This window comes from Mastigoproctus giganteus, chromosome 4, assembly GCF_048544385.1.
Source record: "Mastigoproctus giganteus isolate SK-2022 chromosome 4, ASM4854438v1, whole genome shotgun sequence".
Lineage (NCBI taxonomy): Eukaryota > Metazoa > Arthropoda > Arachnida > Uropygi > Thelyphonidae > Mastigoproctus > Mastigoproctus giganteus.
The window spans coordinates 90,415,174-90,429,988 of record NC_143578.1 but is presented as its reverse complement, the minus strand read 5'-3'; the positions used below and the strand labels follow the sequence as shown (position 1 = coordinate 90,429,988).

Here is a 14,815-nt window from a genome sequence, read left to right as displayed (position 1 = left end):
AATCATTTCCTGCAGCTGACCTGTGAATGACACTAATATAATCATCATTTGAGAAAACCATTCCTATCTAGATTACCTGAATTGTATTCTTAATGCAATACAGGTAATTACTGAGTCAGACTATATCCATCTGCAGTTAGCCAATTTATTCTTGGAACTACCTATATGGACTGGCAATACATACAGCATCTCATGCTAGCTGCAATAGTGTGTACTGTATACGAGTGTATGTAGGAAGTCTATAAAGTTATCAGACAGCAATTAGAATAGCAGAAATAACTGCCTAAATAAGTACTGTGGTTGAACAAACCACTTTAAAAAATCAACACAAGTTGTCGACAGAGACAAATTTATATGCATATTAAGTTTTAGAAATTTTAAGTGTTAGAAAGTGTGCACCAGGATCTCCAGCTGTTTTCATATAAACTCATTGTTCAGACAATCTATAGTTTATGAAAACAGATTTCGCTACTATCAATCCATACTACACAAATCTGAAGACAAAATCTCATAAGTCCATTTTTCTTGTCTGACAAAGCTCAATTCTGACTTGAATGACTTAAGTCAGACAAAATTCCATATACATCCTGAAGAATTCAGAATGCTTATTAGATTCTCATCAGCAAAATGGAGGAACTTGTATTCAGTGTCACTTTGACACTTCTGAATGATATATTTTCTTATTCACATACTGTATTTATGCTTAAAGGCTTCAGTATTAAAATGACAGGGCAATACCAGGGAGCACAGCTTGTGGCATTTACTGTCAAAAAAAAAAAAAAATGTCTCTCACCATTTTCATATTTTAACTTCCAAATACAGTATTTATCTAATCAGTCTTTCCATAGATAAGACTCTACAAAACTAGGTGGCAACTTGTTCAAACAGCTGATTACTCAGCCTTACAGCAAATTTTCTTATATCCAGTCTATAATTATCTTTCCTTAAATTGAATCCTTGTGTCATTCTAGAAACAAAATATGAGCACCCCATCACTAAGTTAGCTCATTCCCTTCAGGCCAATACTTTCCAAATTTTTTTAGCTGACACACTATGTACATGCCAAAAATAATTTGACACTCCACCTAGAATTTTATATCTCATTATTCTGACAGCCAACATACATTGGCAGACTTTCCCCAATCCATTCAGCAATGCTATTGGATGGCATGAATCCACCAATTCTGGAGGCTTCGATGGCGATTTCAAAATTAATTTCAACAATGCCTCTTTTCAAATATCCAGGAAATTCCAATCTCTCAAGCAGGTATTACAAATAGTAAGCAGATACACTGCCATCCTTTGTGACATTCTTCACCACATTGTAATGACAACTTAAAAATATTTCCAGAAATATTAAAAAATGCATCCCACATAGCAGCACTACAATCTGAGTAAAAATCAATCATTGTAATGACATTTCTTGCCAAACTGAAGCATCACTTAGTAAGAAGGTACTGTATGTTCTTTTTACTTGTTCTTAATTTGATTCACTTTAATTTCACTTTTTTAGCCCCTTTAAAATGAGTCCAAAACACTTATGAATAGAAATAGCAAGATAGAAGAAAGGTAAGACACTAATTTAAATGGGGCATGGAGAACACTATGGCTTGATTGTATCCAAAATTATCTTGAACTAGGAGAACTAATGTATGATACTGTATACAAAGAAAAGTGGAAATTGCAAAATAGGAAGCTCACGTGTGGTCAATTTACTTGAATCACACAGTGAAGAGCCGACTACTGGAGAACTCCTTGAACTTGAAAACAAAGAATACAAGACAAGGAAGAAGAAATACTAGCACTTCAGCCACAGAAATCAATTGCAACTAATGACATGTCAGAAGCTTTTACCCGTTTAAAAGCTGAAATAGTGGCTAAGCATAAAATAAAGCAAACAAATATTACCAGCTATTGTGCAGAGAAGAAAAACAGCTTGCAAATGTCAATAGCACCATTGTTTTTTGTTTTGTTTTATGTGACTTCAGCCACTTTTATCTATAACAGAAGAATATTTATTGTCAATGATGTAAAAACAATATAAATTTCTATTCTTTTTTTATTTTACAATTTTTTGTCTATGATTATAGGCCTACCAGAGGATGTTTCCACATTAAATAAAAGAAAGATCCATGAAGTTTTAATATTCTCTTTTATTATATGTTGTTATATAGTTTGGCTATCACTAGTTGATGCAAAATAGATAAGCATTTTGTTTCACTACTAGTGTGTTATTCTCCAACCATTTATTTAAAATTCACTATTTGATTTTTTACTTGATTTATTTGGAAAATCACCAGTAGCTTAATGACATATTAGTTAAAAACAGTGACTTGTTTTCAAGGAACCTATATTTTACAATGTTTTTTTGTTTTTTCAGAAAAAAATATGTAACAAAATTACTGAAAGTGTTAGCAAACAAGAAAAGGTATTAAAAAATTAAAATTAAAAATATTAAACTGGGTTATGGATCCAGGGTACTAACTAGTAATAGAAATTGTGCACCAGGATCTGTGCACCAGAAAAAACTGGCAACCATAATGAAATATAAACAGATATTATCATCTGTGTATTAGATGGAGGTGTAATTACCATGGAAAAACTGAGAACACATGCATGGTAAAAACAGAATACCTGAAATAAAATGAAATTAAAGTTTAACATAAAAATAAATAATAGTACCTAAAGCCATGGGGTCCTAGGACTTTAACTACTTCATCAATGGGGTCGATGAAGTAGTTAATCGTAGCAGCCACTGCAATAAGCCAGGTCTCGGCTTATTGCGGTGCATTTTTGCTGCTGACCCCATTAACGAAATAGTTAGTCCTAGGACCCCACGGCTTTAGGTACTATCATTTATTTTTATGTTAAACTTTAATTTCATTTTATTTCAGGTATTGTTTTTACCATGCATGTGTTCTCAATTTTTCCATCGTAATTACGCCTGCCAGTTCAGCACCTCCACCTAATACACTGATAATAATATATTCATTTATGTATATATATATATATATATATATATATATATATTGTAAGTTTTGATCCAAGAAAGTTTTGTCATTTACTGTTTTTTTTTTGTTTTTTTTTCAATTTTAAAAATAAATTGAAAATATTTTTCATAAATATACCCTTACATTGTTAAAATAACAAATGTCATCACAAGGGGACAATTTTAAATTATTCATAACTTATTTGTTTAAGTGGTAGATGTTTATCAGTCTCTTGCTAAATCCCTCTTATGAACACCATCTATTAAACACCGACTTGCCTAGCACAAACAACAAGCACTGCATTCAGTCCTCCAAGAGCTAATTGCAGCTATACTGAGCAAGATTGTCGTTGTCAGCAAATTCTTTACATCAATTTCCATATATGCTCTTTGAAAGCATATATGGAAATTGTTTTCTCATTTTTATTATCAATAAATGATATCATAACACAAAAATATAAAAAGCAATAATACATGCATTAAAAATAAATTTTTGAAACTGAATTTCTTAATTCAGTTAGGGAACTACAGGTTTTCAAAGAGGCCAAAGCTGTACTTGATCCGGTCTATTTTACAAGAAATAATTAAAAGGAGAAATGAATTCAACCAGCCAACCCTCCTACTGTTTTTTTGATTTTAAGCAAGCATATGACAAAATCCACTGACCTGGGAAAATCTGGGAAATTAAAATTTTATGGTGCAAATTCACAATTATTATAAGCAATTAAGGTTTTATATGATAACAGTACAATCAAACAATTTTAAATTTTCAAACAGAATTAAAAGAACTAGAGGATTATGATGAGGATGTAGACTCTACTTTATTGTTTAATATATACAAATTAGAATCCAGATAAGAAGTTTTCCAAGAGACTGGTGGTTTAGAACTTCTTATATGGGAAAACTGAAAACTTCTTAGAAGGGAAAATGACCTAGGGGTATGAAATATAAACTACACAAATGAAAATGAAAAGATACACATACATAAGTTAAAGATAATTTTTAAGTACTATTTCAGAATTTATAAATATTTTACTCTATCTATGGGGAAACATTTTTAAACTGAGGATTTCTAATTGCTTAACATTCTGTTCATTAAACTCATTACAAAGTTGGAAGGATGAACTCCTTTGGAGTTTCAACATACCTTAAAACAGCTGCTCCCAAACTACTGAGATTTACGGACCCCTTCAAAGATCAAACCAAGTTTTGATCTTTGAAGTTTGCGGATCCCTTCAAAAATCAAACCAAGTTTGCCGACCCATATATATATGGTGTGGGGGGGCACAATGGGTTTTCTGAAAAGAAATTTCAAAATTTTGTGTGCGAAACAACTCAACTTTATTCTTATACAGATATATAATAATAACTTTATCATCAGTTTGCGATACGTAGAGCGAATAATTTGAAATATGTATACAATTAAATATACTAATTGTATCGAAAATAAGTAATGTTCTATAATGAAATTTGTTGCGATTCTATCAGTATATTTTTTAAGAAAATAAACATATTACTTGATACCTTCTGAACGTTTTGCAGACCCCCCCCTGGAACTTGTCAGCAAAGCCCAATTTGAGAAATGCTGCCTTAAAAGAGCAAAGAGGGGGAATAAGGAATTCTTCACATATATAAATGCCAAGAAGAGCAGGACAAACCAGATCGGACCTTTACGTAAGGGAAAGGAGATATTATTAAATACACCAGCTGCCGTTGCAGATGAACTCAACAGTTATTTTGCATCGATATTTACAAATGAAAAACCTTTTGTGGCAATGGGAAATTGTGGGAGCGAAGATGAAAAATATGTAATTAATGATATTGAAATTTCGCAAGATTATTTAATGAAAAAACTTTCAAGCCTACAGGCCAGTGAGGCTCCTGGAGTTGATGGAATATACCCCATAATCTTAAGGGAGACGGCAGGTGAGTGCATTGAACCATTGAGGCTAATCATGCGAGCATCACTAGACTCTGGGGAGATTCCCTTGGATTGGAAAAGTGCCAATGTATCTCCCATACATAAGGGTGGCTCTAAAAGTGAAGTGGGAAATTATCGACCTGTCAGTTTGACTGCAGTGGTAGGGAAAATCATGGAGGCAATGATCAAGGGTGGAATTCAGGATCATTTGGATCGAATTGAAATTCTCAAGGATACTCAGCATGGTTTTGTAAAGGGAAAATCATGTTTAACAAATCTAGTTCGCTATTTCAAAAGGGTCACTCAAGAGCTGGATTTAGGGAATAATTTCGACATTGTTTATTTAGATTTCAGCAAAGCTTTTGACTCAGTCCCACATGAGCGGTTGCTTTATAAGCTGGAACAGGTTGGAATCACTGGGAAAATCCTTAGATGGATAGCAGGATGGCTTCAGGGCAGGAGGCAGAGGGTTGTGATAAATGGCTATTCCTCAGATTGGGTTGATGTAAGAAGTGGGGTCCCCCAAGGATCAGTATTAGGATCACTGTTGTTTTTAATTTTCATAACATTGATGAAGGGATAGAGGGCGCGATGTCTAAATTTGCAGATAACGTTAAAATTGGTAGAGTGGTTAATGATCACTGTCAATGCTGAGCTTCTTCAGAGAGACCTAGATAGACTTCAGGAATGGTCAGAAAAATGGCAGCTATGCTTTAATCCAACAAAGTGTAAGGTATTAACACCTGGGAAACAGTAATCCCAAAATAACTTATTCACTTGGAGTTCAACTAAACCCAGTACTGGAGGAAAGGGACTTGGGTGTTACAATACGGTCAGACATGAAATTCTCTGAGCATTGTAAACAGGTTGCAAGGGAGGCCCATGGTGTCCTATCGAACTTTTGCAAGTAGAGATAGGGACGTCATAATCCCATCATATAAGGCTTTTGTTAGACCACACTTGGAATACTGTGTTCAAGTATGGAGACCGCACCTAAAGAAAGATATCGAGCTTCTTGAAAGGGTGCAAAGATGGGTCTCTCGCCTGGTGAGATTGGCAAAAGGGCGTCCTTATGAAGAAAGACTGAATATGTGGGTTGCAGAGTTTGGAAACTAGACACCTTAGAGGAGATTTGATTGAGGTGTTTAAGGCTCTGAGAGGCATCAGTAAAATGAATGAATATGAAATTTTCAAGATTATAAATGATGCTAGAACTAGGGGACATAAATTCAAGTTACGAGGGGAAATGTTTAGATTGGACTGCAGGAAGTATTATTTTAGCCAGCGAGTTATAAATTACTGGAATAAGTTGCCTACATGGGTGGTAGAGGTTGACAGTTTCGGGAAATTCAAAGGTCATCTGGATAGTACCTTCGGGTCAGGGAAGCGCATAGGATGATAGGTTTAATTTCCTTTTTTTATTAATTATTATTATTTATTTTATCATTGTTTTGTTCGGGTTTTTTTTTTTTTTTTTTTGGCTGGTGCAGCATAAGCCATAGGCTTTCTTGCACCATGCGGCCATTACTAATAGGTCACAATTAAAATAATACAGAGAACGACCCACACTAAGTAATTCAGAACTATTCAGAAAAATCAGAACTTAACAGCAAATGCTTCACTGTGCTTCATGTGGTTAAAGCTATCCAATTATGGATATCGATGAAAACAATTGCTGTTGTTGATATGGGGGTTTGATGGCGCATAAGCTACTTTGGCTATAATGCGCCTATTCATTTATTATAAAAAGAAATGAGAAAGTTTCATAAATTCAGAATTGATTAAAAAGTCCAGTTTGCTTTAAGAAGTTGAAAAATTCGGAAATATCTGCATCATCTCCAATGAGATTCTCTCAAGTTATTGGTCTACCAAGATTAACCAGTGATAGCAGGGTTGAAGTTCTGTCTTGTTCATAGTAAGGGCAGTCAATGAGAATGTTTTTAATACTCAGATTTATATTACAAAGCAAACACAGTGGCGGGTCGTTCCCTGTGAGTAAATAAAGGTGGGTCAGATAAGTATGACCCACCTTTAAAGGACTTGAAAGGACTACTTCTTGTCTTGATGTGCGGACACTGGAGCACCAAATGTTTGGATCATGTTTAAATTGAAAGAGTTTATTATTTGTTTGAGAGTGCCAGATTGTTGTCCATTTTGACCAGCATGCAGCTTGAATAGTTAATGCAAAGTCTAATGGCGGAACAGAGATATTAGTTAAGTCTAAGCTAGTTGGATTTTTTGCAGCTTTATCAGACAGTTCATTGCCCAAAATACCAGAATGTGCTGGAATCCAACAGAAGATGACCTGTTGATGGCGTTCTTCAATTTTTTGTAATATGCTTCATATTTCATCTATAACAGGATGAACTTTATCTGAGAAATTACATAAAGCCATGATTGAACTAAGCAAATCGGTGTAAATAACAGATTTTAAAGATCGATCAGCACAGAGATTTTGTAAGGCCAGTTTAATTGCATATATTTCAGCTGAAAAGATACTGAATTCAGATGGAAGGGATACTGAAATAACGGTATTCGGAAACACTGCAGCTGCTCCAACGTTTGAATTAGATTTAGAGCCAACTGTATAAATTGGGGAAAAATCACTATATCTTTGAGTGGGAACTGCATGAAGTTATACGATATTAGATGCTTGTAAAATGCCCTTTCCCCATTGGCAGAGACAAGTGTCACAAGTCACCAGAGGAAGAGAAGCTGATGGTGGTTGACAGCAGGTTGCTATCTGTTGTACAGAATGAACGGAAAGATTCCAAACTGCCATCAATTCAAGGAGGCGAAGACCAGCTGGCTTTACTATGCTAGGTTTGCTTCTGTATAGGTTTTTTAACAGCGGGTTGAAAAGGTATGATTGAATGGGATGCGAGACAAAACTTTGTATCTTAACAGCATACTTTAGTAACAGTGTTTTTCTACTGTAACGATAGTGGGGGCTCATGAGCATCAATATAGAGACTGTGTGGGTGACGTTCTAAAAGCACCAAGTGCAATCCTCAAGGCACTGTGTTGAATGGGATCAAGCCAGCGTAATGCGCTCATTCTGGCAAAATCACAGATGCGAGCTCCATAATCAAGGCGGGATCTGATTAATGACCTGTATAGCCGAAGCAGAGAAGTACGATCTGCATCCCATGTTTGGGCGGATAAAGCTTCGAGTATGTTTAACTTTTTTAGAGAGGAAGTACATACATTTTTAATATGGTCTATAAAATTTAACTTGTTGTCAAGGATTAATCCTAGAAATCTGATATTATTAGTGACTGGGATGGAGACATTAGAAATTTGAAGTTCGGGATCCGGGTGAAGTTTGCGCTGGAAAACAATTGCAATATGTCACTTCCATCATATCCAAATTTTATACTAAAAAGGTTTTAAGGCTGAAAGCATCAGACTGTGGAAAAATGACTAATCGAACAAGTCAGTGCGCAGCATAAATTAGTTCATCGTAAATCATCGAAGTAGGGGGGGGAATCGTTTTTGTGATATCTCATATTGTGAATGCCTTCACAATGAATTTCCCTGATATTGAACTATCTAGAATAAGCAACACTTCGGCACTGGATTCTCGAATAGGCAAACACTTCGCCAGTCAATTCTTGGCAGATACCAAGACCCCTTAGTGGTGGTGGTGGTATCTGCAGAGGGTAAGTAACATTAGTCTTCTCAATGAAGTGTTGCTTATTGGAGGTAGTGCAATATCAGGGCAACTTATTGCGAAGGCATTCACAATATGAGATTTAAAAAACGATGCCATTTCACCACTTGGGTGGTTTACTACAAACCAAAATGATGATTGGCAATAACTTATTCAATTACCAAATGTTTATATTGTGCATATATATTAAGTGCAATAGCATCATTAATACGCAGCCATTTCTGAATAAACAGAATATTTTTAAGGCGGCATCGTTTTAAGTTATATCTCATATTGTGAATACCTTCACAACAAGTTGCCATGATATTGCACTACTTCGAATAAGTAATGCTTCGCCTAAGGAGAAGATTAATGTTACTTATTCTCAGATAGGTACCACCACCCAGATGGCACCATTTCAGGGCTATTTGGCCCTTCTTCGGTGGGTGGATAGGTACCCAAGTGATGCAATGATGGCAAAACAGTTATGAAGTATAACTCCACAATATAAGAGTTGCCTGATGTATTTAGACTAAGATGCATTTAGGGCTAAAGCCTCAAGCTGCGAGCAAATTTAGACTGTGCATATATATTAAGTGCAATAGCATCATTAATACACAGCCATTTCTGAATAAACAGAATATTTTTAAGGCAGCATCGTTTTAAGTGATATCTCATATTGTGAATACCTCGTTGTGAAGGTATTCACAATATGAGTATTAATGATGCTATTGCACTTAATATATATGCACAGTCTAAATTTGCTCGCAGCTTGAGGCTTTAGTCCTAAAAGCATCTTATGTTTATATTGTTTAATTTTTTTTTAATATTAAAAATAAAAAATTTCTATATTTTAAAAAATTTATTATATGGGAAAACGTCATTATAATAATACACTGTGTATTCTTTATCACGAACTTTTTACATGGGAAAACTTTTTACCTGGGAAACTTCTTACACGGGAAAATAATACATTACAATATATAGAGGTGAAATCAGGACTTAAGAAACCAAACCTAGTACAGGGGAAAACTTCTTATGTGGGAATTTCTTATCCAGGTTCTATTGTATATCAATAAGGTAACAGAAGATTGGGCAAAATTACACTAACAGGATTTCAATTTCAGCACAAACAAAAGTCTCATCTCTATTATATACTGATGACCAAGTTATTTTAGCTGAATCTGAGTCAGAATTAAAAAAGCAGCTCACAATCTCTTCAAAATTAGTTCATTATTTGGTATGGAAATATCAATCCAAAAAACCAAACTATATGGCCATGCAAGGAAAGGAATTATTAGAAGCAAAAATAGTAATTAATGGCCATATAATAGAACAAGTAAAAACATTTAAATACCTCAGCAATACAATTTCAGATTTAGGAAATTGCAGATATGGAGAGTAAAATAATAAATGTCAACAAAATGAATAGTATTATTAGAAGACATTTTGGTAAATATATGTCAAGAGATATACAATTACGACTCCATAAAATAATCTCAAAACCAGCCTTAATGTTTGGCTCCAAAACTTGAATTTTTAAGAAAAAAGATGAAAGAAGGTTGGAGGCACTACAAATGAGATTTCTTAGGCCACTTGCAGGGTACTCACTGAAAAACCATATCTCAAATCACACCATCAGAGAATGATATTACAAGATACAGAACACAATGGAGGGAACACGTAATGAAGATGACTGATGAAAGACTAGCTAAGAAGGCTGTTTTATAGGCCACATGGATGGAGGAGCGTTGGAAGACCTGAGAAAAAATGGATAGACAAATCGAGTCTTGGAACTGACCTTAATAGCTCAATCCCTGTTCGTAGAGAAGAAGTTAGGGTTTTTTTTTTTTTTTTAGGAGCATTAGCAACTAAGGCCATATTGCTCCGGGAATATGCAGTGGTCATTCCATCGACCTTTCCGCATCCTCCGCATTTGGTGGTGACGGGCTCGAACCCCGGTCTAATCAAGAAGCGTGTGCTACGCACTACTGCTCCTTCCCACTTGGCTACGGAGGCGCCAAGAAGTTAGGGAACTATATTAAGAGAACTATATGAATATAGTAATTAAACTTCATGAATTTCTTAAATCAAACATATTCCAACTGAGACTGTATTACTAGTATTAGACAATGCTATTACAAACCTATCATCTGGAAACAAGGAATGAGTTACAGCAAGAGCACATTATCTGCCTATAAAGTTTTGGTTTGTTTTGATGTGTTCTACAATGGAGCAAAATACAATAACAACAATAAGCTTACCAATTTGCAGTTTAGTACTGTGCAGTGTTAAGTGTCACATTAAAACATATAAAAATTATATCCTTTCCACTTAATTGTACAAGTGTGCTTCCTCTGCATCAAGGAATAAAACAAGTAATGAAATTAAATTTAAGGAGAAAACAATTCTTGTATATTTTAAGTCAAATGAACATCAACAACGAAACCATTGGGCCAGTTAAAATCTATATTTTTATTGGACAATTTTTTTTGGATTAGCTTGCCTTGATCAGAAGTTAAAACTGAAACTATTGATTATAATGATATACACCGGAAGGGGAGACTTTAATGCTGAAAACAAATTTTTTTTGTTTTCAGCATTAAAATTTGTCAGATTCAAGGCACACCATCACAGGACACTTTCTGTTCCCTCCAAGGACTGATGCCAAGAACTTGGCATCACACTAAAACTTGGTCATAGGCCCAACTTAAAGACAAATACCATCATCCACTGTTCCTCCTGTTTATTTTTAATTATATAGCATAATTGCCTAAACAGACAAATCTGCTAAGCACTTAAATCTGAGACACCAGGAAGCTGTTTCAAAGCTTCCTGGCTTCTCATCGGCCAACAGGTGGCCCTTCTTTAATTAACAAATGTACACTGAACTGAGTGAATAATATATTTTAGTGTATGAAAGAAAACCTCCATTTAAATGCATAACAACCATTATGTGTGAATTCCCCTTAGAAATGCATTGTGCTAACCATATGTAACATAATGATATAGGGTGGCAGGGGATACTTTAATGTGGAAATCAAATCTGTCAGATCTGGGGCACATTACCATTACTGTGTTAGGTGCATAATCATGGGTTACTTTCTGCTCCCTCCAAAGAATGATGACAAGAACTCAGCACTATAATTTGGTCTTATGTCCAACTTAAATACCATTATCCACAATTCCACATAAGCTGTTAATATCTTTTTAAAATTGTATAGCACCTACTGTGCATTTAAAAATCTTTGGAGGGAACAGAAAGTCCTCCTCCCACCAGATCATGCACCTAACACAGTAAAGTGTCCTCAAACACTGATACTTTTTGTCTTCTGCTTTAAAGTACACCCCTGCCATTATATATCATTATACTGCACAGAGTAAGAGCAACCCATTTCTAAGAGGAATGAACACAATGATTGAAGAAAACTCCCATTTAAATGCTATACATTTAAATGGGAGTTTTCTTCCATACACCACTTAGCTGTTCACTTAGAAAAAAATACATTATTCACTCAGTTAAGTATACATTTGCCAACAGAAGCCACCCACCAGCTGATAAGCCAGTAAGCTTTGAAACAGTTGTTCTGGAGGTGTCACACATTTTTAAATACATAGCAAATTTGCCTATTTAGGTGATGCTACAAATTTAAAAAGATGTATTATCAACTTAGGCAGAACACAAAAGTAAGATCAGGCATTAGTGTCAAATACTTGGCAATAATCTTTGGAGGGAGCAGATAGTCACACACAATGTAGAATGTGCCTCAAATGTGAAATTATTTAACATTTCCAAAAGAGTGGGTTTTCATTTTCACTAATCTTGCTGATCAAAGTGAAGTATTAAAAAAAAAAACCAGATACTGCTTGGTTGCTCAGTAGGGAAAGTTTTACACTCAGAAATCAACCCACCAACATACAAAATAAACAGTGTGACCATTGATTGACACAATGCAAGCAAAATTCATTTACGAGTGACAACAAAGATATACAAGTTGCCTAAAAATAAAACTCAGTGTAATAAAAAAAAAAAAAAAAAAGCTGTACAATGGATCAAAATTCTTTTAATTTTTTGGTACATTGTAGTGGCAAATGATGCAAGAAAGCAAGCTTATAAAGCATCACAAAAAAAAAAAACCTTTCCCAGAAAAATAACCTTGCATTTACTAGCATTAAAGAATAACTGCCATTTTTAGAAAAGAATTTATTTAAATCTTGTTGTAGCAATATATCCTGGTTATCACTGTTAACAACTCTGTGTGACTTAATATTATCATCAAATTTTGACATTGAACATGTAATACCATAATCCTTAATGAAAATCGGAAACAAGAGACCAAGAACAAAGCCCTGGTGCTTAACCTCTTGTTCTGGGGCACAAAAAAAAAAATTAACTACACTGTCATCAACCAATTATGCACCCCTTTATCCACTGTACCAACCTACCCCAATGCTAAATTTCTTCTTATGAAAAACATTCATAAGAGTATTTGTGTCAAACACCTTTCTAAAATTTAAGCAAATTGTGTCTTTATTAAATCTTTAATCACAAAAGCAGTGACATTTTATAATTAATTTTTTTTAAAAATAACAAAAAATGGATAAGGCTTCAGAAAATGAACTAGGGTTTTTGAGACCTGTATCAATCAAAGTATGCCCTCTGCCTGAAACACGGTCGGTATTTGCACGCTGTAGAATCATACCAATTATTTTTTATTTAAGTAACATAATGAACCATTAGTTTAAGTTATCCAGTAATTAAATGCCCACAGTTTGTAACATGTCACCAGAAAGGCACGCCCGGTTACCGATAGGAATGACACGGCTAAACTGCTGTTATGTATTAAACGCCCACAAACAACCAAAACCAAATGCTGAAAATATATCTAGTTTTAGGTAATGACTGTGTAATGGCACCTAATTAATGACACAATATTCAGAGCCAACAATCAAAGCACCGGATACAAAATAAATACACCATATTCTATTGTTGCTACTAAAATGGAATCACTATGTTCTATAAAATCTAATTCGAATTAATAGACTTATATCACAAAACATTAATTTGTCAATGAAATAACATTACACTTTAAAAAATAAATGACCTTTCGCTGTATAAATTTTAATGTTAAATATATTCACTAAAGAAAAAAAAAAAAATCACTACACGCTTCCTGAATTGCCATTTGTACCTGCAGCGTTCTGGGCTAATTGGAAAAGTATACAGACTTGTAGTGTTTTGTCCATTTCTTTAATCGCATATTTATTCTATAAATTCTGGTATACTTGGCCAACCCATTGGTAATCTTTTTCAATAACGCCAATAAAATATCTGAATATTTCATTTATAATAAACAAGTAGCATGTTTGGGGCCGTAATAGACTAAAAACAAATTAATACAGTTTTAATAACATACATGGAACATAAACGAAACGAACCTGACTCATTTCTGATATCGAGTATTCCAATTAAACGGCAATTCAAAACCCACGGAGTGATCTGTTCGAATTTTTGTCCTAAAACAGATTATCGTTATCTCAAAGTTCGATGAATGAACTAAGAAACTATTTCTATTATTGTGACTTATCTTATTTGTATATTTGCAACGTCAGAGAATTTGACCTATCAGGTGGATTTGAGTGTGAAAAGGGAAAAACAAATAGAAACTTACTTTGACTTTTGCCGTAATCAACAAGATAATAACAGTATCATGACGACTTTTTATTTACTACTTGAACTTCAGTACAGCAAAAGTACAAAACCGCCAGTACAACGGACACTTATGACTCATCTCCAATGGCATTACTCAACATTAGGAACATCTGAAGGAAAATCTCTTCCTCCTTTCGATGAGATCAAAAGTCGGCTGCTCCAGCGATAAATAAGTCAGCGCCCCCTATTTCTGTTTAAATACAGTACATATATAAACTATTATTACTTGATTACGTCTAGGCATTACTACAATGACAGCCAATTTATTGGAATACATGTCCATGAAGTGTCAACATAGCATTGAAAAGAGTTTACCAGCTGCGAGAAGAAAACACTAGTTTTGAAAGTGAAAAAACACAGACTGTAGTCATTGTGCTAGTCGCGATGATAAAGGAACAGAGCCAGCAAATAATCGAAACAGAGCCAGCCACTGGGCAATCACTGAGTCCAGCGATATTATTATTACTATTATTATTACTAGTCATATAGTGCAAGGAAGCCTGAGGTTTATGCTGCATACATGTTTGGAAACCTGAACAT

At 34.5% G+C, this 14,815-nt stretch overlaps 1 protein-coding gene across 3 annotated transcripts in view; it reads right to left on the bottom strand.

The window, feature by feature from the left end:
• LOC150086898 (transmembrane protein 243-like) overlaps positions 1 to 14,406 on the bottom strand; it is an 86,805-nt gene extending 72,399 nt beyond the window's left edge. For all 3 annotated transcript variants that reach the window (XM_090371668.1, XM_090371669.1, XM_090371670.1), the window contains exon 1: positions 14,235 to 14,406. The gene's annotated coding sequence lies outside the window, so the exon portion shown is untranslated. The remainder of the gene's footprint in view (positions 1 to 14,234) is intronic.
• Positions 14,407 to 14,815: the final 409 nt, after the last annotated feature.